General features: G+C 29.4%; 1 protein-coding gene across 12 annotated transcripts in view; it reads right to left on the reverse strand.

Annotated features, from left to right (window-relative positions):
* The window catches only part of mub (poly(rC)-binding protein mub), a 493,744-nt gene that overhangs the window by 98,936 nt on the left and 369,408 nt on the right, over positions 1-25,400 (reverse strand). The window contains exon 1 of one of the 12 annotated variants that reach the window (XM_075376026.1): positions 5,338-5,474. The exons of the other annotated variants lie outside the window; for them this stretch is intronic. The gene's annotated coding sequence lies outside the window, so the exon portion shown is untranslated. Of the gene's footprint in view, positions 1-5,337; positions 5,475-25,400 lie in introns of those variants that run through there. 12 annotated transcript variants of the gene reach the window in all.

Here is a 25,400-nt window from a genome sequence, read left to right on the forward strand (position 1 = left end):
AAAAATTGTACAAAATTATGAAAGAGACTGCATTCTGAAGTTTTATAAAAAAATAAATAATTTAAGTACATCATAAAATATCCTGTCACCAAACTAGTCCAAATATTCCAAAATAATACTGCAAAAAATAGAATAGTATAAAAAGGGTTATTATAATAATGGAAGGCAATTTAAAAAAAAAAGTGAAAACCCATTTATGAACAAATGTAAAAATAATATAAGATAAAGTAATTAAAAATATATCAACAGAATATAATTTATTTAATTACAGGAGAAACAGCATTCTTGTTCATAATGGACATCTGTCACAACAAGACATGAGCGAGAGGAGACCGGTCAAACCACTGCAAATCCAAATAAAAAACAAGAAGTTACCCCATATAACTTTATCAGTAACGACTGACCTACTCTTACCATATTTAAAATTCCATTATCAAGTCTCACCAGACATGCAATATTTCTTAAACATACCAAAAGCTGTATTTTACATTAACAAGCAGCTGAAAAAACTAGCCAATATAATAATTATAAAAATGATTATTATTTCATTTCTTTTAAAATTATTTCCTTTTATGAATTTTTTAATCTTTTTTAGAAATTATAAGAAAAATGTAACAAAATTATTCAACAAATGGCATGTTGGAGATAGCACCATTGTCAAATTAGTAAAATAAATAAGTTGTTTAGTAACCAAACAATAGATAAAAAGAAACATCTGTTTTCTGATAACAGTTATAATTATTCGTGGTTGCTACCTTCAGCAAGATGCAATTTTTTTTTGTGTGAATATTCAATGTTAATATATTATATTTTTTTCTAGCAGTATGTTTCTTCATTTATTACTTAAATTTACAAACCCAGCGTGGATGAAGTAGCACTATTAATAATATACGAATATCAATACAGTCCACATGTTACTGCATATTTACATCTTTCACCAACATTCTTTTTTGGTTCTCCTAGGCCAGGTCTTTTAAGATCTTCTGGTTCTCATCATTTTGATACATGAGAAAATTGCCAACACTGTGCATCGGATAACTTCTTATGCACATCGTGAAAGGCTTCATTGTGTTTCAGGATGTAATTTATAGATTGTATTTCTGCGAATTGTTGTACCATGTAAAACTGATCAACTAGTCATCAAGTAGTCATCTTATCAGTGCTCACCAGCACTAACTGTGATCAGCTAAGTTACTCTTTAATTATATTTTTAATTTTGTTATTACATGTTCATTCTTCAAACTCTTGAGAATCAATTTCCATGCACTGTTCTCAAAAAATCATGACCTACCTTAATTACTTTTAGAATTTAAACGGATCAATTTTTTAAAATTTAATCAGTAAGTTTTGTAGAATTTTGTTTTAATCATGGACAAAGACTGAAATAAGAACCTCATTAAACAAAGAGGTATAATAAAGGCTACTCAAACAAACCTTTGTAAACGATCCGCAAAATCACTCCTCAATTACTGTATATAAAATATCGTAGATTACCTAACATTCAAAAGGAATTTGACTCCATACAGAACTATTTAGAATTGAATGACGAGGAGGATGATCACTCAAACTACAGGCCACAGTTTGAATATCTTTGATAATACAGCACCTAAGTTGGAAATAGCATTAGGAATAAAACAAATCAAACAAGAGCCTAATCAATCATTTAGTGCATCAGATTCGGTAACCATTAAAGAACACTTACCAACAATAAAGTTACTATGTTTTAATGGCGACTGTTTGCAGTGGTACCATTTTAAAGATACATTGAAAGTTTAATAGTGAATGTAAATTCTTCATCAAACATTAAAAAAATCTCATCTTCTTGCTTCACTTGAAGTAAAACAACTTATTCAAAATATTCCGATAACAGACTTTATTAATGCATACAAATTATTATGCAGTCATTATAACAAAAAACTAATTGTTTCTAGGCATGTCAAAGCCCTTTTGACTTTACCATTAGCTAATAAGGATTCAACACTCTAATTAAGGCATTTAATCAATGAATTAACAAGCAATCACAAGCCTATAAGAGCATTAGATATAGAAGTTCCATTAGAAGAGCTACTCTTGGCTCAGATTGTTCTTGATAGGGTCGACTTATCTACTTAAACTCAATATGAATTTTTTCCAACAATCAACAAATTCTAGATTTTAGAAAAGAAATTAGATTTTTAGAAAAGAAATGTCAGAGAGACCAAATTATTACAAATAACAGCAATGACTACCCCACGTACCATCATGTAAGATTAGAAAAAAAGGCTCAGTCTAATCCTATAAAATACCTGTCTTTAAAACCAAACGAACAATATGACATAGCTAAATGTAACAATTTGTGCACAGTTTGAAATCCAACCATAAATCAAGGAATGTAAATAGACTCGCTTGTTTAAAATATAATACACATCACACAAGTTTTCACTTTAATAAAGCTCATGTTGAATGCAATTCAAATTCACAATTAAGTGCTGACAACAAGCAATCAAACCAATAACCAAAGCAAAATAAGTTGGTATACTAACGAACTGAGGCAACCCAAAATATTGCTAGCAAATGCACTTGTAAAAGTGTGGGACAGTTCAGGTAATTTTTCAGATATAGCAATCTTAGATATTGGCTCACAAGTAAATTTTGCTACTGAAGACTAAGTACAATGTTTGAAACGAAGACACTCTAAAAACCCAGTTTCTATTGAAACTTTTAATTTTGACATCAAACTCTAAACATAAAGTCTCTATAGAAATTGCATCCATTCAGTCTAATTTCTCCATGAATATTAATTGTAACATACTGCCAAAAATTATAACAGACTTACAGTCAGTTCATATAGATTTTAAACACTGGAACATTCTTACTAACATTAAACTTGCTGATCCAACAGTTTTAAATGTCCCACAACAAACTGATCTGTTACTAAGGGCTCAGATCTTATTAAAAATTTTACACATGGAACAGTTAACTTGTGAAGGAACTTATCCAGTTTTACAAAATGCTGAATTTGGGTGGATAATAAATGGTGAATATAATATAAGTGGATGAGCAAGTCCAAAAATTCTGGTAAATTGAGGAAATCACTCACCTTTGTGGTCACAAGAAAAACTTTGCGAATCACATTTTAATGAAAATACAACGCGGGATATAAACAGACGTTTTAATGTAAGACTAACCATTCGTCAAGATTCATCTTCCTTAGGTAAATCTAAATCAACAGCGATGACCAGATTACAATTTCTGGAAAGGAAACTGAATCACAACTCTGAATTAAAGCAAGATTACCATCAATTCCTGAAGGAATATGAAACTCTACGTCATATGCAATTCGCCTACCACCTAAGAAAAATCAGACCTATATTACTTACCTCATTATTCAGTATTTAAGAAAGCTAGCACTTCAACAAAGACATGTGTTCTCTTTGATGCTTCTTGTAAATCAAGCAGTAACATATTATTAAATGACATTCTTCAAGTTGGCTCCACAGTACAAGATTTTTTTCTCGATTAAAGTTGCTTCAATTTCGAACACATAAAACTGCCATTAATGCAGAAGTCAATAAAATGTACAGACAGATTCGGGTGGATCCTCAGGATCATAATTTTCAATGCATACTGTGGAGAGAAAATAGTGATAGTAAGTGAGTTCATGAATACCAAATAACCACGGCCACATATGGTAATCATCGATGCCATTTCTGGCAACAAGATGCCTACTGCAACTTGCAATTGAAGAATCCCATCAATACCCAGACGCAGCTGAAATTCTTGTACGCAACTTTTATGTCGAACACAAATACCATTAAATTATAATAGTGTTTGTTAGTTATCTGGATGCTACATACTATTTCACTTGTACTTTGGTTCTCGAAGAAGTGTTTTTTCAACGTTAAATCAATGTAAAAAAAAATCAGCAGGTTTAAAGAAGAAAAATAGGTTTCTCAAAAAAACTTGTAATAATAATGATGTAAAAAAAAAATATATTAAATAAAACTAATGCACACAGTATAAAATATTTATTGGCACTTAATTCCTCACCTTACATATTAAGAGAGTGGAGAACCATGTTCGAGGACGTCAAATAAAAAGTTAAATTTACATCAGAACTATCAAATATATGAGATTTTTTACATTAAAACAAATCAAACAAAATGAAACACTGCTATAAAAATAATCCATTCATAAATTAGTACAAAAAAAAAATCCATACCAAATTTTGAAATGTTACAACTAGAGATCTTAAATAATTAAGGTAAATAATCAGTTATAATGGGACGGACATAACTTCTTTAGAAAGTAAACTAGCAAAGTTAGAAAAATTAGAATTTTTAACTAAAAATGTTTATAAGAAAAAATTCCATCAGTGCTAAAATTAGACACAACAGATTTTAAACCTGTCATTCTTTATGCAACGGAAACAATTTACTTTAATAACGTAGAAAAATTATTATAACTAGAAAGGAGAATACTCAGAAAAATATATGAACCTAAAACCAACAAATTATTTAAAGTTAAGATCAAACAAAGAGATACACGCAAATATCCACAAACTAGAAGCAGATTTTACAAAAAAAATATATTTCTTAGACATATGAGGATGAATGAATCTAGAGTGAACAAACACATCTCTAATAAATTTGGAAATACAAAAATCAACAGGGTTACTTACACTAAACAAATGAAAATAGAATTGAAAAATTCAATCTTACACAGGAAAATTTTTCAAACAGATTAAGAACGTTCTTGTACAATTTGAACATACCAGTGTAACAGAAAATGCCCAGCCATAGGAAGTACCTGACGAAGGAAAACAAGTGAAATCACAGAATAAGAAATTGTGGGGGAAAAAAGTAAAAGTAAAAAATTTATATTTGCATAATCCTTTGATGATCTATTCCCACCCCAAAAAAAAACTAAGGCAATCAATCTTTAACAAAACACTAAAAATAGGAATCGTGTACTTTAAAATTATAAATAAACATTATCATTATTAATTATAATTTTATGATTATGAGTAAGATTTAAACCAGAAATTAATATTAATACCAAACATCACAGTACAAAAAACCTGAATGCCTCACCATAATTGAGGTTAGGTATGGAAAACCATACGGAAACCTAAGCTCAACGATACATAACAACACACGGTACGCTTTAAATTACATGAGTTTACGATTTAATCTCTCTTAATTAAAAAGGAAAAGTCCATTAAAAAAAATATTATGTATAAAAAGAAATTAATCCCAGCATCGTTGAGTAACAAAAGTGTGAACAAAGAAACATTATTTTATTAAAATATATTAAACATTAAGAGTATATTAATATTATTAGCAGCTTACTAATTACTTTAATTTGTGACCAACTTGACTCGCTCAGATTTAAAATGTATACATAAATATATTACCACAAAACAAATATAACCATAAATAACGATAAAATCACACAACCTGACCGGAAGCATATATATTACACTACATAACTACAGTTGATGCCCACAGATAGCGTTGATGTAGAAATGTAAGAAAGTACGTCGAATTCAAAAGCGCTATATAATAAAATTAGTATCAAGGAATTTTTAAACATAATAATACATGTATAACAGTAAACAGTTGCACAATAGATAACTTTATTCGATGGACAAGTGTTTTAATCAATCGATAAGCCTGAAAAAATTGTTAAATATGATTACGTTTACGCCAGTCAAGTTTAACATTGTACAATTTCTACTTAAAAACGTGATAAGTAGTTTATTAAAAAACTACAAAAAACTACTTATCACGTTAACATCGGCTTACAGATCTTCTGGTGCCAATCAACACGTTCATTCGCAAGAATTTTTTAAAAAGTACAGATACAACCATAATTCTAAATAGTTTCATTTTGCCAGGAAAAGGGAACATCTTTTGCTAATTTTTTTTTTATACTTAACAGTAAGGGCTACCAAAAAATTAAAATCTTTACATTTAATACAATGGTTAATTATGTTACAGCACCATATTATCGATGTAGCCGGGACGAAAAATTACGCTTATCCTTATCAAGCTATTTAGCTTTTTTTTTTTTTTTTTAAAACTGCAGTGGATCACAGATAACAGGAAATATTAAGATACGTATCGACCAACGATGCCGTTATCCAGATTATAATTTATACCAACCGAAAATTTTTTTTCGGTATTCATTCGAGTAGATGGAAGGAATTCAACAAAACTTTCAAAAGAAAAAGACAATAAAGTGATATATATGTTTGTACTACTTTTTATCTTGATACATTTTGTATTAAACTGTCACGAGAAACCTTTATATCAATATCACATGTAAAGCTCATTCAACCGATAATACAATAAAATACCTAACGATTAGTAATCTGTTTGTACGATACATTCGGCAGGTTCGATTTGAAATTATGCGTTCAATTCGCAGTATAAATAATTATAAATATGCACATGTAAGAATAAAAAAAACAAAATTAGAAATAGATGTTACGTAAATAAGTAAATACTAAATACATATTAGTTGTTTACATAGTTTTACTCCTGCGGTTAATTACTGGTCTACCCTCTTCCCTTCTTTCTTTCTTTAAAAATGAATTCAAATAACTAAGTTCACGTAAAACGTTTTTCACCGTTATTAATCTCATTTCCGTATTTTGTAGGAATACAATTCATTTTAATTAACGTTTCAATAATTCTTTCCAGAAAATATTACAAAAATGCATTTCTAAAATCTTTTTTTATTGAAACGTTAGCGATAGAATAAAGAATTACATTACATTAAGCTATACGTAACGCTATTAAAAATAAATAACCCGGTTTGTATCCATCTAAAACATAATTATCAAAATTTATTTTAAGAATAAGAAGTATATAATCGGCAATATTCGGAATAAAAAAATAATACAATTCTGCTGTGAAAATCAAATCCACAATTCTTACTGGGAATCGAATTCAATACCAAACTTTACTACATATATTTTTCCACCAAAAGATCCGTTCAATAACATTTACAAACTTTATAAAACGATAATTCAAAAAATTTAGTATTTATTCTCAGAAATTATCCGGAAAAATGAAGAATTGTTTTAAATTATTTTACTAAAGATACTGTATTAAAAGATAAGAATTTAAATAAACTTTAAATCAAATAAAACAAAAATAATTAAATAACAAATATAATACCAAGTTTTTAGAAAAAAATAAGTAAAATAAAATTAGAGAAAGTAAATTTTAAGTTAAATGAAGTTTAATTATACAAAAGAAAAATTTATTAAAAAATTAATCGTGGAATTTTTCAAAAACTTTAACGACAGTTTCAATGAGATTTACTTTATAAAAAAAAAAAAAAAAAAAAAAAAAAAAACGATAATGATATGAGATGAACGAAACCTACGAATAAATGGCATAATAAATATTAAATTAAAATGAATACTAAAGAGTAATCTAACAGAAACACAGTTAGGCGCTCTCAACCCGTCAACCGAATAAACAGAAACATACAAATTCCATTAACACCTGAGTACTAATAGTTTTCAAAACGTTAAATATTTTATACACGAGTATATATAAACTTCAGTCTACCCTTGTAATGAAGAATTCATTTATAATGAATTATAAGGTTAGCTTGTCTACCCTTGTCTACACACACACACACACACACACACACACACACACACACACACACACACACACACACACACACACACACACACACACACACACACACACACACACACACACAGAGAGAGAGAGAGAGAGAGAGAGAGAGAGAGAGAGAGAGAGAGAGAGAGAGAGAGAGAGAGAGAGAGAAATTAAATTTTCAATCTATTAAACCTTAGACAAATCAGACAGGAATATAATTAAAAAGTGTACATCAACCAATATATCCGAATACGACAGTTTTTTTTTGCCTCACAATTTGTTTATTTACGATCGGTTCTGAGTAAGAAACCGACTAAATCATTACAAAAAGCACATGATGAGAGGTTTCCAACGAGCACACACACACACACACACAAAGATATAAATAAAGTACATGCATAAATTAAGTTTACATATATAAACACACTCGCACAATAGACAAACAAATAGTAATATAGATACATGGAAATAGGCTAGGCTCCTCATCAAGGGATAGAACACTGATTCACAAACTTTTTCTCCCACCGCCCATATTGAGAATCAAAACTTTTCTAGCGCCTCCGCCCCAAAATTGTTAAACTTATCATCTGTTAAAAATAATAATTGCTGTGACTGTTTTTAAGATGCGTTATTAAAAACAGCCATTGCATTTATTGTTTGTTTTTAAACGTGGCATATCCTATTTCTGAATTGAAACTTACATTTTAAATTAGAGCAATCAAAACTCAAACTTAATCGTATTTGGAATTATACAAGAACTTGGATTAAGCTGGGAGCGAGTGATACATGTTTCTGCAACGCTACATTAAAGACCTCACAATTTGTCATTAAAGCGGTATTTATTTTTATCAATACGTTGCTTAGATCAGGAGGTATCCAGAATTAAAGACAGAAGTCTTTAAAGTGGAATATTACGGTTCAGAAAAATCGTACACATATGAGTACTCAAGCTTAATTTTTTTTATTCTTCTCTCTAAGCCTCCTGTTGCAGAGTTCAAGTAATTTGAATACAATAATTTTTTATCTTAAAATATAGGTGTCCCTGGAAGTTTTTGTACTAGTGTAGTAGGTATTTAATTTTAGTTTGAAATATCAGGAAAACATAATTTTTGCCTTTTTTTAATCAGCCAACGCCTTCCTAGACCGCCTGAACGCCCACAATTTTCTGTGGGTCTTCTACCGTCCCCGCTGAAGACCTCCAGCGCCCAGAAGGGAGCGTTATCGCCCACTCTGAGAACGAACGGCATAGAAAGATGCTCACCACATACTGAAACGGCTTTAATGGTCACTCAAATTCCAAGTCCAGCAAAGGTAGGAGTTTTAATCACCGGGCATTCTCGCTGTTGTCTAGGAGATTAACTGTTAGAAAGTTTACGTGATTATCTAAGAAAGAGAATTTAATATATTACTATAAAACCAAAATAAAATTCACGAGATAACTCGCAGAATTCGAAATTATAAATTCCTGGAAATAAGAAAAAAATCAATGAAAATAATTTAATACTGGTTAATCTACAAAAATGTATAATGATAATCTCTGGACCTCAACAGAATGGACGAAACATTTTCCTATATACGAGTATAAAGTATCCATATAACGTTGTGGATTTGCATGAAAATATTCAGAATTACATCATGAATAAATATTTTTATCTTTACATATTAAAAAAAAATCATAAATAGAGAATAATTTAATAAATAATTTTATTTAAAAATTGTAAAAAAAAATAACTAATAAAAACTTCGACATTTATGACAAATTAACTTACAAAATATTGGTATACAGCAACTAGAACGTGAAAAAAAATTAATCCCTATATTTCTTCCTGTTTTAACATTTGTCATAGCTATAACAAATTGAATTTAAAGCCTGATTTCTCGCTAAAGTATTAGTAATGGCGAAAATTAATACAAGTTCAACAAATTCTGTAAAGAAACAAAATTATCTATTACGAATGTTAAATTTAAAAAGAAATTAACAATAATCCTTTCTAATTGTTAAGATGAAAAAAAAGTATTTTTTTAAATTAATCTTTATAAAAAACAATTTTTCATATAGGTTAAATTAATTTTTCTACTTCAAACTTATCTGCCCCGATATTCTAAAACGGTAAATCTTTACACCGGTCTAAGATCAGAGGGCTATGGATATACTTTCGAATGAGATAAAAAGTGGAAACCTCATCATCAGTAATATTTTTTCAAGAGACAATATTACAAAATGTGTAGTTTATACGTAGAAAATAAAAAGTATCTTCCATTGCACAACCGGTAAAAAACGTATAATAGTGAAACAGACAAGTAAGGAAAAATACCCATATAAACAGTCATACAAAAGTTGTTGTACATAACCCTCACCACAAAAAACACCCATTCAACCGTACTTTTAATTTCGACTTCGGAATCCGTGCCAAATTAAAAATAGCCAACAATTGTTTGTAGAAAAAGCTACTTAAAAAAAATTCCAAAAATTAGAATATTTTATATATAACAGGGAATAAATCTTTAAAAAAGAAATCCCTCATCAAATAGGATATTAACAAGGAATTCACATTTTAAAAACTAATAATGCGAGTGGATAATAATAATTTTGGCGAAGTGATAGTGTCTCAGCCTTTCATCCATAGGTCCTGGGTTCGAATCCCAGTCAGTCATGTCATTTATCATACGATACCTATTTCCATTCTCATAGGGCAAAATTACCAAAGCTTGTTTTTTTAACGTAAAAGTGATTTGACAGGAAAAAATATCATTAAAACGTCTACGTTATTACGTAAATTTCGTTTTAAACAAATCTTTCTCTAACGTTTTCTGTAAGAAGCATTATTTTTACGAAATTAGTAGCAGAATAACAACTATAAAATTATCGAGTTAAAGTAGACATTCTTGAACATAATACATACTATAATAATACATAATTCATACTATGATAATATTTTCATAATAAGACAGAAAATGCTTAAATTTCATTTTGAAGTAATAAATTACAAATATGTGAGTCTTTGATAACAATCAATAATGGAATCAAAAGTATCACAGATCCAATTTATAGAAATTTAACAAACCATAAAATAAAAATTGAATTTACTTATTTCCTAAGAAAGCTGTTATCTTCAAAATATTATTTAAAAAATTAAAAATAACTTTTATTTTATCTACAACGTCCAATGGTAGAATAAATACAAACTTTTTGAGCTATATTTCTTTAAACAATTATTTCTAAATGCGACCAAAGAAAAAGTATTTCAGCCCTTTTCATTTAACACACGATACGTGTGTTTTTTATTTACACGATACGCCATAATTAATTAGTTTAAAATAAACTACTGTTTTTTTTTCAAAAGATAGCTTTTAGTAAATGAAGTGGCACATTTCGACTATTATTGATTCCTCATGAATTAAATACAATTAATAATTAATTCAGAGTAAATAAAATAAGTAAACCAACGGGTTGCTCTAGTGGTGAAAGCGTCTTCGCAAATCAGCTGATTTGGGAAGTCGAGAGTGGAACGTTCAAGTCCTACTAAAGGCAGTTATTATTTTTATACGGATTTGAATACTAGATCGTGGATAACTGTGTTCTTTGGTGGTTGGGTTTCAATTAACCACACAACTCAGGAACGGTCGAAATGAGAATGTACAAGCTACACTTCATTTACACTCATACATATCGTACTCAATCATCCTCAGAAGTAATACCTGAACGGTAATTCGCGGAAACTAAACTGGAAAAAGAAATAAATAAAATAAGATCACACTATTCTCTATATATATATATATATATATATATATATATATTATTCTGTGTGTGTGTATATATATTACTTAAATGTGTTCGACGTTACTTTCCCAGCTAAACAGTGCCAAAAAAAAGGTATCGAGGTTTTTTCTTATCTTTACGTTTTAAGGTAAAACTAGTTCGTCCATATCCAAAAACCAAAACTATATCGCACTGCTTTTGGTCTTATATCACAGGACTGACCAAACCGACTATCTTCAAATATGGTTCAAATATTTCTATACGTGAGGCGCTGATTATAATACTTTTTTTTTTACAAGATTCATTAAATGGTTGGGGGATTCGCGAAAAAAACCATTTTGATTTCTTCGTTTTTAGATAAAACTTTATTAAAGAAACTTTGATACCTGCAATTCGATAATATATTATCAAATAATATTTAACGATTAATATCTATTAAATATTATCCTCTTAAAACTGAAATATATATTTTTCGTTGTTTTGCTTTATCTCCCTTCGGTTTCAATATCCTTTTTTTTAATTTTTTGATAGTTATAAACTTCATGTGTAGAGCTGGCAAGGAATATCTGCAATTTTCTTAATTATGGGACTCCGGGCCAAAAATGTAGAAAATATTAAAAAAAAAATTGTTTTTAATTTTCTTTTTCTGTTTTAGTCCTTTATCCACATATTGTTTTCTAAAATCACTAACTAGCATTTTCTCGACAGAAAATTACACAAAATATTAATAAATTAAAACTGAATTTACCTCCCTACCCAAAAAAAAGATCGATTATGTAAGTACTTTACTGTTCCTTTGTCAAACATTTATTGAAAAATTACTATAAAAATTTGATAAATGTTTATATTCAATTAAAAATAAATAAATAAAAGAATAAACAACTCGTAATATTTTGAACCGGTTACATGCTTTATAAATCAAATATACGTTTAATCTATACGTCATAAAATGCAGGTTTATGTAACACAGATGTGTAATGAATATATATATATATATATATATATATATATATATATATATATATATATATATAAAGAAAAAAGAAATTAATAAAACATATTATTACTACTTTTATTAATTAAAAAAAAAAAAAACTCCTTACCTGAATGTAAGTGTATATATGAGGACATACAACTAACGTAAATGAATTACTGCACAGTGTATACAGTAACATGAGAGAGAATACAGTAACCGAATGACGTGCCGAAGCGGGGGTAAAACGACGGTAAAGAGGAAAGTAGAGGGAAGCCCCCCAAAGCACAACCAACCCTTCCATTGTGTGTGTATATATATATATAAATTACATAGTTGAAACCTCCCCCAACCCCACCCCTGCCTTTGCTATCCAGAATATACATCACCCCTTCATATTTTATTTAACAACATGGTATGTAGAGGCCCGGCAGAGCAAAGGCAGGATTGTATATACTAGTCGTATTATAAATATAGCCACATTATACCTTGAAGCCACACACATACGCGTACTTGGCTGTACATATAATAAACTGGTGCACGAATATTTTAACACACAGTAATAAAAATATCAAATATTGTAATTATAAAGAAAAAGTAAATGTATAAATGGATGTTATAAAAATTACACTATACTACTAAAATATTAATCTAAACGAATAAACAAAAAAGGACGGATAGATAAATTACTCTTGTTACAAACTATTAATAGAATATTTTTTATGTTTCCTTTATAATACTTCGTTATAATTCATAAAAGATAGCAAACAACAAAAATTTCTATTGAAAAAATTATAATCTAATATTCTACAGTTTAAATCCAAAATTATATTCAACATTTTTATTTTACCTAATCGTATATTCAATAAGTTTCACAGCAGAAAAAAGTAAAGACTTATCAAATGGAATTTTACAGAAAACTATTGATATTTACTTGAAGTAATAAAATAATGATAAACGCAAAAACTTTGCTAAAAAGCAATTTTTACACGAAATGCTATTTTCTACAAATTTCTAAACAAGCACATACAAGTACACGTAAAAAAAGTTTCGAAACATTTTAAATATATTTTATTACGTCTATAGAATCGAATATTAAATTTCGTGATATACTCGTATTTCAGTACTCCCTGTAAATCTTTATAGAAATATTACAAAAAAATCGTTTTTCTTTTTTAAATGTTTTATATTATGGACGTAAATTTCCAGAGGTAGAGAGCCGGGATAATAATTTGACATCAACGTTACCGAACCTTCTCGGAATTTGCAGAGTTAACCTTTAATAAGTTTAGAAATTATTGTTAACTTTTCTTACTTATTTTGTTTTTTATTTAGAAGGAAAAACCCCCTAAAACAGTAATTTAAACAAGAAATAATTATAAAATTTTATTTAATATGAAATTAGCCAGCCTTCCTTCCGGACAAAAGAAGGCGATTTTTACACCTCTCTGGAAATTCTGAGAATCAGTTTCCATACTCTGAATGCAGGAACTGGGACTCTTCATACAGGAAAATTCGCCGAGAAGAAGGGGTCCTGTGTCGACTGCGACTAGGACGTACCAAAGCTACTCACGGACACCTTTTATTTCTCTGTTCAGTCTCCGGAATCAGCGAAAGGTATTACTTGAGAGGATGAAATGTATGAATGTAAATTAAGTGTAGTCTTGCACAGTCTCAGGTCGACCGTTCCTGAAATATGTGATTAATTGAAACCCAACCGCTAAAGAACACCGGTATCCACGATTAGTATTGAAATCCGTAAAAAAGTAACTGCCTTTACTACGATTGGAACCTTAGAACTCTCGACTTCGAGATCAGCTGATTTGCGACGGTCAAATGTTGAAATATTAAAACTTTAAACAGACGCGAACGCGCGCACGCACAAAGTAAACTTTTCACCAAATCACACCAGATCAGACTCTTAGTCCAAATCACCCTCCAATCATGAAGATCAACAAAATGGACCTACATCGATTTCCCAAACGTACCGACCACGAAAAAATTTCAAGAGAACATGATCACACATAACATGGGTGATCATCAAAAAAAGAAGCCAATCACCAAATGCAACCATGCGGCGTACACAATATCCCCCCCACCCAATTTTTTGACTCGAGAGCCGAAAACGTCGAGAAATACAGAAAAAAAACCCTGCACCGTAAAACTTTGATCCACTCTAATGCTTTCTCGTATAATAATTCTATACCACAATAGCCGAAAAAGCAAAATGAAAAAATTTAAGACAAAAAATAATTTTAAATAATCGGATTGAATGTATTCATTCCGACTGCACGCACAGATCGTGTTAAAACCACACAAATATTTTCAAAAATTTATTTGTCATTCTTAATATCTACACTTCAAAATATGTTTTCTTTTTATTTCTAATGAAAGTTCTCCTCGCTTAAGACCATTTCACGACCGAGTTATTTCGTCAACATTTGCAATTCTATCCCCTAAATAGAAAAATTCTAAAATCTCTTAATGTAATATGTTTATCTGTCTTAAAATATAATTCCCATTACCCTCCGCACTGTGGTATCTCATTATCCGTTTTTTTTCCGAAAAAGGTATAAAACCTTTATCCGAAAAGGGTATATATCAATAAAAATGTTGAAAAAACGAAATAAATACCAATATATTGTAGATAAAAGAACAAAAACGTGGCAGCCGACACATTTTCATAAATAGTATAGACAGGGTAAACTTAATGGGTCTTAATAATTCTATATAATTTTTTTAATCGAAATGTAAAGTAAAAATAATAAAAATTACTCTTTTATACGCCATAAAAATGGAAGATATCTAAACAATGATTTTATATTTCTTCAAAATGGTTCGATGTATGTTTAGAACACGAATTAATTTAAACTAACTTTTAAATTAAACATGTAGTTCATATAGAGCAACATTTGCAAATTATTTTCAAGAAGTAATTTACATTTTATTATTAGAATTGCAACGGGTTTCAATACAGAGGAAGAATTGAAATACCATCCTCTCACTGTACAATTTCTCTTTTTTTTCTTTAGTTTGAAAACGTCCTCTCGTTTAAGAAATTAAATCCGATAAGAATTAATAAATAATATTATAGAAACCTTTTGGGTGAGATATTTCAAATCGGCAATCTAAACTAACCAAAATTTATGAAAGGATCAAATTATGTTTCACGTTCCTGAAAAAAATAAACTGGCAAAAATCATTCGATAAGGTCATTTCCATGTAAAAAAAATGCCACTCGACGGAAAGATATGAATTAATAAAAGCGAGTTTTCGGATGCCGTATACAAAAAATGTCATAATAAAAGAATGATTCAATTTTTTCTTCTTTGGTAAACTGTAATAATTTTTTTACAAATAATAATTTTTGTAAATAAATGCATTTTTTTCCAAAGCAAGCGTTTTCCTGATATTGTTCGTTATCATCGAGTAGAAAATAATTTTTTAAATATTGTCAGAAAAAACCTGACATTTACAGTACAAATATTCAAAAACTATTGTCATTTAGGATGTATTAAAGAATATTTCAATATTTTTATGTATAAAATCTAAACCAAATATAATTATTTCTGCTAATTTTACAATTTCTTTGAAAATTATATAAATGTTTTACTAAAATTATTTCAAAAAGAAATAAGGGAGATAAAAACGGTTTTCAAATTTAATGTAAGATGAAAGTGTGAAAAAAAACTTCAAAAATCACTGAAATAATTATTTTAAAAAAAAGGAAACTAAGTAGAAAGAAGAATAAAAAACTAATTATAGTGAAATCCAAGCAATTTTTATTTTTCAACATTAAGATTGAAATTAATTTGAAATAAATATCCATAAATACGGATACTCATAATTCCCTGAAAAACAAAAATCACTGTGATAAATAAGAGTTACTAAAACGAGGAAAAAATGCACTGGAGTAGCCTTGACTGTTTTGTTATTAAATTATAAAAACTAGCTTGCATTTTCCTCAACAAAACACTAAAGAAATCAATAAATCTATAAACGTGTACGTCCTTTTTTATAAGTTAAATATTTTAAACCGCTATCAATTACTGGCACCTCATCTGTATCGATTTCATACAAAAAAAATATATAACATTTATATTACAAATATAAATATTATATTTTTATTCAATCCTTATTTATTATTAATACGTGCTTTTACAAAGATGTTTTGAAAAGAAACAGGATTAGATAAAAACGTAAAAATGACGCCGAAGTCATAAATCGGTAACCGAACCGGAGACCACTTAATTTGGAAAAAAGTTAAATAAAAACAGGAGATATATTCAAAATTAGTATTTTTTATGATGATATAAATTAACATTTTTGTTCGCGCGTATAAAAGATAAAAATATATATTTATATACGTTACAGCATGCAAATTTTTTAATCTTCGGACGAGATAAATCGAATGTCGATATGGTATTCTCTGGCAAATACATTAACCCCGGATCAGGCTTCTTGTATACGCACCAGATAATAAAAGGTATGGTTCCATAACACATGTACAAGCAAAACTATTCCCGTTTAACCACAAAAAACTGGAACGCAATTGTTAAAAGGGATTCAATATAATTGATCCCGACCGATAAGAATCCAGCAAAAGACCCGAAGAAAACACCCGGAAGATAAAGATCAAGAATGAGAGAAAGGAATTGACGGTGAAGAATGTTCGAGGCACCTGTCGGAGAAACGCCGATATCCCGACAAAAGGAGTATTTCTGGTCGAAAATGGGCATCAATCCCTTCACAATCTCGGAAAATTGAAGTATAACTTATATCGTGGTTTCCAAACTTTTCCGAGTCGCGGCGCCCTTTTTCAATTAAAATTTTTCCATGGCGCCCTACCCTAAGTAAAAGTGACTACTCGTAATAGAAAAAAATAAATAAAACTCGTGTATCTTCATTATTTTTTACTTTATAAACATTAAATTAATAATTAATAATTTCTTGGTTCAATTAATTATGAAGCTTTTACAATGTTTTGCGGCGCACAGTTTGGGAATCATTGACTTATATTATTTATCGAAGATATCATACAGAACAAAATAAATATACGGTGCTGATCCACCGAATACTGAAAAGCCCATTCCCACCTCATGAAAGGTTTTCGCTTGTCTCCAGAATTTTAAGGAGTGGAAGAATTAAACTTCGATTTGTAACATCGGAAGGTGGTGACTATTAGCACAAAACATAGTTTTCAGGATTAGCATGTAAGGACGGTTAAGGACAGATTATGCGAACACTTTTTTTATCCTACAACTGCTCTAAACACTAAAAAGTTCCTTTCTGCTAACATAATTCTACTCCATTATCTATTTAAAGAAATAACCTCTTTTTTTTTACCAGTATTATCTTCTAATTCGTGAACAAATTAAATTTAAACGTACAACCATTAGATATCCACCGATTAATATAAGATAATATTTAAAGTTTTTATTATCAACTTTTAAACGATCAAAAGAATTATATCTTTCAAAAGATACACCATGAAAACCTTTAATCCTTTTACCGAAGGGTTTATTAGAACCAAACGTTGTACGTTCATCAATTAATCCCTTAATTAATAAATATATTTATTATTCCATTACTTACAGTTAGAAGAAAAAACAATTAAATTTATTTAACCAACAATAATCACAACGAAATCTACTGAACCGAAAATGAAATTATTTAAATTTACTTAATCTATGAACATCGAAAAAAAAGAGTAAACTAAGTAACGAATAACAAACTAATAAATAAGGAAAAAGGAACAACTGAAATCGTAAATTTACAAACATAATAGTAAAACTGCATTAATCAATTCTGAGTTCCGTAATACTGTAAAGTAATCTTGGAGTAGCAAACTATGCAATCGGTTTCAACGCACACATCGGAAAGATACACGAAAACAATTTATAAGTTAGTTAAGTTTTGTGGAGACACGTTTAAACAGCGTTCATCGTTTAAGAAAACAAAATTCAGATTTATTTTAATAAAACAGACCGTAAATGTAATCCAATATTGTAAAACGGAGTAAACTTGAAACGTTTGCTTGAAAATTATAAAAAATTAGTCCGACAAACGACGTTCTATGAGAAAGAGTTAATAAATTAATCTCGACAAATATAGTAATTCGCGTAAGTAAAGGAATTATTATTAATAAATTCACGAAACCGAATACAGAACAAAAAATGATTAAATACATCCAATTTACAATAAAGTAACCGGTGTACCGCACTATTCCAGTAACTCGCTTGTCGATAGGAATACATTCTGTTTGTTAGAATATCCCGTCACAAAATATCGTAGTTACAGAAAAAAAGAGGAAATGAACCACCGATTAAAATTTCATATAAAACCTTTCGTACAAACTCCTCCCAGAAACGTTAATAGTAGGCGACCCGACACGAAAACATATAACGCTCCTAAAATGACGATCATCCATATAGATAACAAACATCAGAGGCTAAATTTAATAGAGAAATGAAGAGTGAAGCGGCTTCCTTTTTCACCGAGCCAAATGCAGTATTCTAAGGCGTTATCGGTATGCAGAGCTCACTAAATGCAGATGTTCAATTCTAAAGTGGAATCTTCCTTCACTGTATTTCAATACACAGGGACTGGCTTTACAATTGCCATTATTAAAAGGAAATAACCGCTGTATACTTTAACTTAGCGTCTTTATATGGGTCACAGTTACAAGAAAAGCTGCAAGATAAAGTTAGAAAATGAACTAACCTCATGAGAAACGAAGCGATAAGTGTACTATAACTCGATATAGAATCAGATCTGATTAAAATTTCCATCTAGTGTAAAAGAGCTCTGGATTTCTCAGGAAAAATATATATAAATAAATATTTTTTCTAATAATCCAACTACAGTTCAGTAACTGTTTTCCCGTAAGGAAAGTCAATTGTTCAACGCTAAGCTTGACCGCTAAATTTAATGTTATCAGGGCTCCCAGATGCCGTCTTCTGACCACCTCTTCATCGCTGGGATTTAAAACATAATCTGGCCTGATGATCCATCAGTATTGTCTAATACCAACACATATGCAGTATTATAATACAGCAGGTGTATTCCATTACTTTTCTAAATCTTGGAAAGATATTTTTTTTTAAGCTGGAAGAATAATTGTTTACAATATGACGTGTTACTTGAAAACAACTATAGATACAAATTCCTCCATTCTATAGGTCTTTTATAAGGTATTTCCTTTCCTTAATTTATAATACTCACCCTACGGTTCTATTTTCTTTTGGGAAAAGGAACAGCAGTAATATTTTCGAAAATAATTATACGTTCAGTCCGGCTATTCATAAGGTTAGAAAAATTTCCAAGGGCAAGTATCACCGGTAGAATAATATTTTTGAACTGTTTGTATTTTAACGCGACCGCCCAAAAAGGAGTGTAATACATTTGGGGTGTATTTAATACACCCTAGATATATTACACTCCTTGATTAATGTGCGGTACATGATTAATGTGTAATAATTAATGTGTAAATAATGATTAATACGTAATGTGTATTAGGGTTGAGCTGCTACGGTGTTTGTTCCTCCGTAGCAGCTCATCGGCCGAACCGATTAGATGTATGATCGATCCCGCTTTGGAATCGATACGCTACCGGAAGTGTCATAGCCTATATATATATATATATATATATATATATATATATATATATATATATATATATGTGTAGTAGTGAGATTTGCTAGTTGAAACACAAACTTTAATGAATTGTGAACTGTGAGCTTCTATTACTGCGTTAGCTGGGTTTTGAACTGAATGATTCAAGTCAATCGAATGGATAATATTACAAAAACAGAATTAAATTTACGTTAAATAGAATAAAATAAAATTTAAAAAGTTCCTGTTTAATAATAATGGGCGTCCCGTGAGGACCGAGTGTGAGACTTGAGTGGTGAAGGAATGCGCCTCGCACGGGGCTAGAACGATCATCACCATCGACTCGTAACAAACGGGGTGCTCCTGGGGCGCTGTTTTGAGAGGTGCAATGAGGACTATTAATAATACCTCTGCAAACAATCGTTCGATTTTCAAAATTCAAACTGGGTATTTGTTAGCAGATTGAAGGCTAACATGAACAAAAGACAAAACGATCACCATCAACAGACGCTGTTTCAACGAAGTTATACAACAAACATCAACACTCTAAAATATCATAATAAAACAATTAACACCGAAATTGTAACTCAAAAAAGACACGACAGAGTAATAATAATAATTATAATACAACATGTAAAATAAAGGTTATGAAATAAACTGAATATGAAAAATGTATGCCTTTCTACACAATTTTAAAAAGGGAGGAGGGGTTATATATTATATTAACGACACAATTTTTTTCAAAATATTATAGCCAACCTTCTAATTCTTTCAATACTTTTTTAATTTTTTAAGAAACGACAACGGGTATATTTATGTGGTAAATAAATTAGATCGGTTTCAAAGCATTAAGCAATCAATTGTTTTCAACACTAAAATTTTCATTTTTTTCTAAACTTTTTTTAATTTTTATAAAATCAGCACTGTTTAAGAAAACGTTTTGAGAAATTTTAAAGATATTTTCCTTTTACTTTACATAAACTGTTTAAAAGTCACGTAAAAATGTATTAAGAAAAAGTTTTGATTCAATAATTTATCAGATTACAACACATTATTTTTTAAACGAAACAGGCCTACGAAAAAAATAGTAAGGAAACTTTTTTATTACTTTATTCGTTCAAACATTTTTCTTCAGTTTCATATATAAAATCATTTTTTGAAGTTTAGAATTATATTTTGCAAACGTTCTGTGTATGTATGTGTATTACATACACTGTATATATTTCGTATGCGCATCTAATACGCAAACAGTGCATGGAAAAACGTGTACGTATTACGACGTTAATGATGCATCGACTAGTACAAATTTGAGGAAAAGTTAACCGCCAAAACCAAAATTAAAACATAAAGCCACCAACCAAAATGATTATTATAAATGTAAATAAATAAATTAATAAGAAGACTGTCGTGTAATTGTTGAATATATACATTTATATATAAAAACACACACACACATATATATAAAGAGGAAATGTAAAGTTGGCATTTTAGAGAATAAAATACAGAAGGAAACTGACATCGCACCGACCCACAGCCCCCCATCAAGTCGTAGAACCCGACAGACCGCAGACAGATACCCCGGTTAAAACACAATAGCCATTACGGTAACCCTTTTTAGAAAGATATGTAGAACCACAGACGTAGTGAACGTACAAGTGAACAAATCGAGTTACGTGTTAACAATATTTTAACCGGCATTAGGGATTATTTTAGAGACAGAACAATTTGTTAATGTAAAACGACGTTCGTGTATATGACATTTAAATAGTGTCATAAAATATAATCCTAATACACCTCACCACATCGCATGACATCTTAAATAAAAATCATAACAAACATTTTTAACAAAGCAAAAAAATCATTATTTTGTTTTTTAATATAACTAATTTTATTATCTGGGTGGGAAAGTAAATATATTACAACTACTGTGGATTTTAGAACAATAAAAGAAGTTTTATTTTGTTTTCATAATGAGGTTTAGTCGAAATGGAACCAAATGAGGTTTCTTCGAAAATATTAGCCTACAGAAATAAAACACAACTAATAAAAAACAACAGTGTTAACAAATACATATACATAATAAAAAGTTTTTTAAAATACTTTCCTGGGATTGGTTATTTATTTTTATAAAGTGGAAAAATAATACTACATGAAAAATGTTACCTAAGATCTATTTTTTTGGGATGGGAGTAATTTATGATGAAATTTTATTGTAAAATTAGCGTTGTAAGTTTAAATAAATAAAAAAAATTAAAATTAAAAAAATCGATATTTTTTCTCCTTCCGATCTCCAAAATCACATTCCAAGAAGATTCCACTAAAAAATGTACAACCAATAAAGAGTAACCTAAAACTTGATTTTATTGTAATATTATTACTAAAAGTTTATTTAAACAAAAAAGGTTTTGACGGGTTCATAAATCGATATTTTAACATTTTTATCGGATCCCCCACCACTAATATTGCTTCTTTTTTTTGGTCGCTTGCACCGCCACCAACACTACTACTATTACGACGAGGAAAACATTACAAAAAAATCGGTTAAAAAATGCAATTTATAAAAAGGTAGCTTTTTTCGATTTTTGGGGAAGAGAAAATTTTGGAGCAATTTTTTTTAATGTTAAGATAAGCATGCACGCATGTACTGAACTTAATAAAGTGGGGTTATGTTAACAAAATTTTGAGTAGACTATCCTCCCAAAGCCCTCCACCACACCCCCTGACCCGAAAATTTAACCAACTCATTGCCCCATATACACGAGTCTGTGTAAAATATCATCAAAATCCGTTTATCCTGTCTAAAGTTATTAAGCTTCAAACACGCCGCGATCATAATTAAATACGAATTTAATACCCCCACTACTTTTTTTTTTGTTTTGGGGTTCCTGAGTCATAAAACGTTGAAAAATTAAAAAAAAACTCCGTACCACATTTTTAATGATTACAAAAATTTCTTTATTGTAGCGTATTTTTTATTCAAAATAAAATCAGCGGACCGAAAAATTTTCTGCACCGACCAAACCTCTGCGAGAGCTAAATACTTCAACACTAATAAAAGACAAGTAACACCTAAGAACGAAAAACCATCTAAAACTCATTTAAAAATTCTTTCCAACGAACTTGCAGAAAGGGTTAGCATCTCGATTGGACCATGCCATGACATTTTGACTGAAAAATTGACGTGCATATAGAGTTGCAGCAAAGTTTGTTCTCGTTTATACTGTTTTATTTAAATTATTTTGCTGAAACATTGATGAAAATTGTACGATTTAAAATCTTATCACTTTTTCCATCAAGTTTGCGTGTTTTATTTCTAACTAAAGTTGAACTTCTCAAAATTGTTTCATTTAAAGACATTATTTACATTAATTTTTTTCAGAATTAAAATCTCTACAAATTTATTTATCAATTTTTATTTATTTATTGATAAATTAACAGATAAAATATAAAATTCACAAGATAATTGTTAAAATTGTTTTATTTTCTGAATTTTATATATATTTATGTTTGAATTCTAAATTATTATAAGATCAATCCTCCTGAAGATGACGGAATAGCCGAAAACGTTTGAGGGAATTAAATAATCTATTGGTAAGCTGATTTTAATATTAAATTTAAATTAAATAATATTTTACCAACGGTGCCGTGTTTGCAAAACTTAATTTAAGTTATTTTATTCCAAATCTAAAAAAGCGTATTTTCCGACAAAACCTTTTCAAAGTTAAGCGAGAAAAAGGTCGGAGATCATTTTTATTCAATTTTTTAGATCAAAAACGATACGGAAGCGCCAAATTTATCCCTCGCTTTGTACCCCCAAGAATTTTAATTTCACGAACCGAAACTCGCTACCGAACTGTTATTTTGGCTTATTTTTATAAGAAATTTTTCTCTCATTTTCGGCTATAAAATCATCTCCCGAGAGATTTCCGTGACATTTGCAATTACTATGTACATGTATTAAATTCAGAACACCTAAAAGTCAGTTCAAACCTCTAAAGCAAATAAAAAAAAGCAAAAATTCGTAATAAATAAAACGACATGTTAATTTAAAAGGCAAGTAATTGTTGTTCTGGCCACAATAAAAGCTAAAGAAAAAAACACGACCTACAAAGGACAAAATGATCAATTTTTTTTTAAAGTGCATAAGAATTCATTCAAATATTACAAGACAAAAACACTCGGTTCAAAAGGTGAAATAAGAATTTATGAACACCACACCACTAGTAAATTATACGACCAGTAAAACCGGTTATAGAATCAGTATTAAAATAACCTCACCCTCAACTTAGCCCCCTACGCAATTCACCCTTGAAAAACCAGTTTATATACCCTTGTCAAGTGATTAAAAAAAAAACAACCTTGCAAATACCACTGGAAATAAGAATAAAATTTATATTTTAATTACGTCTACTTTTACGACCAACAAAAAAAATAAATAAATAAAATAAAAACGAACGGTTTGTAAAACGCGATCTCCATTTAAAACCGAATAACTCCCCCTCTCTATTCAGCCATCGGGTTAAGAATAAAAGATTTAAAAAAACCACGATTGATATTCAGTAATGATTTTTAAAGGGTATTATTTTCACACGCATTTTTCTCGTGCTTTATTTTCTTGTACTTCAATTATATACAAGTTGCAACCTGTTACAAAATAAATTATATATAGGCGAACAAAGTTACGATAAACTAGTCGGCTTTGCCTGAGACACCACTCTAACAGAAGTGGTCTGACAGAATCAAATTTTTCTAATAAAAACCTTAGCCGGATAGTAAAAAAGTCCATAGTAAACTATCTTTTTCAGAAATTTTATTAATAATAAGATCACTCGTTCAAAAGGAACAAAAAAGATTTTGATCGAGATACAAAGTTCGCTAATAGAGTACCAGTAGTTCCCCCTTAATTTAAGCGAGTTTATTTCACGCGGTCAAATAATTATTAGGACACATGTAATTTAAACAGAATAAAACTGTTTGTAAGCCTTAGGGAGAATATTCTATTGATTTTTTATTGATATTGTAAGAATTTTTATTAGTACAGAATTATTGTTTTACAAAGTTTTTTTTTCAGTTTTTGTGTTCAAGTAAATACTTTCTTTACTAAAGTGTAACTGAAATGATTTTTTTAATATTTTATAAAAAATTTATTAATGTGAAATTCTAAAGATAAGCGGTAATTTCAATTATTAAGAAGTCATCAAAGGATTGCGTGGAAAAAATAAATAAAAAAATAAAAAATATAAAACATTAACTGAAATTTTAGAATAAAAATAAAAAATACGAACTATAGTCGTTTTATAAGGAAAAAGGAATCCCAATATAAACCTTTAATTTAGATTAAATATATCTAAACCTCATGCGAAAAGTACGGTAGGAATTACACGAGATAAAAAACTGAGAGATGAATTAAAAAAGAAACCAAATCGGA

The sequence above is a fragment of the Lycorma delicatula genome, chromosome 9, assembly GCF_047948215.1.
Source record: "Lycorma delicatula isolate Av1 chromosome 9, ASM4794821v1, whole genome shotgun sequence".
NCBI lineage: Eukaryota > Metazoa > Arthropoda > Insecta > Hemiptera > Fulgoridae > Lycorma > Lycorma delicatula.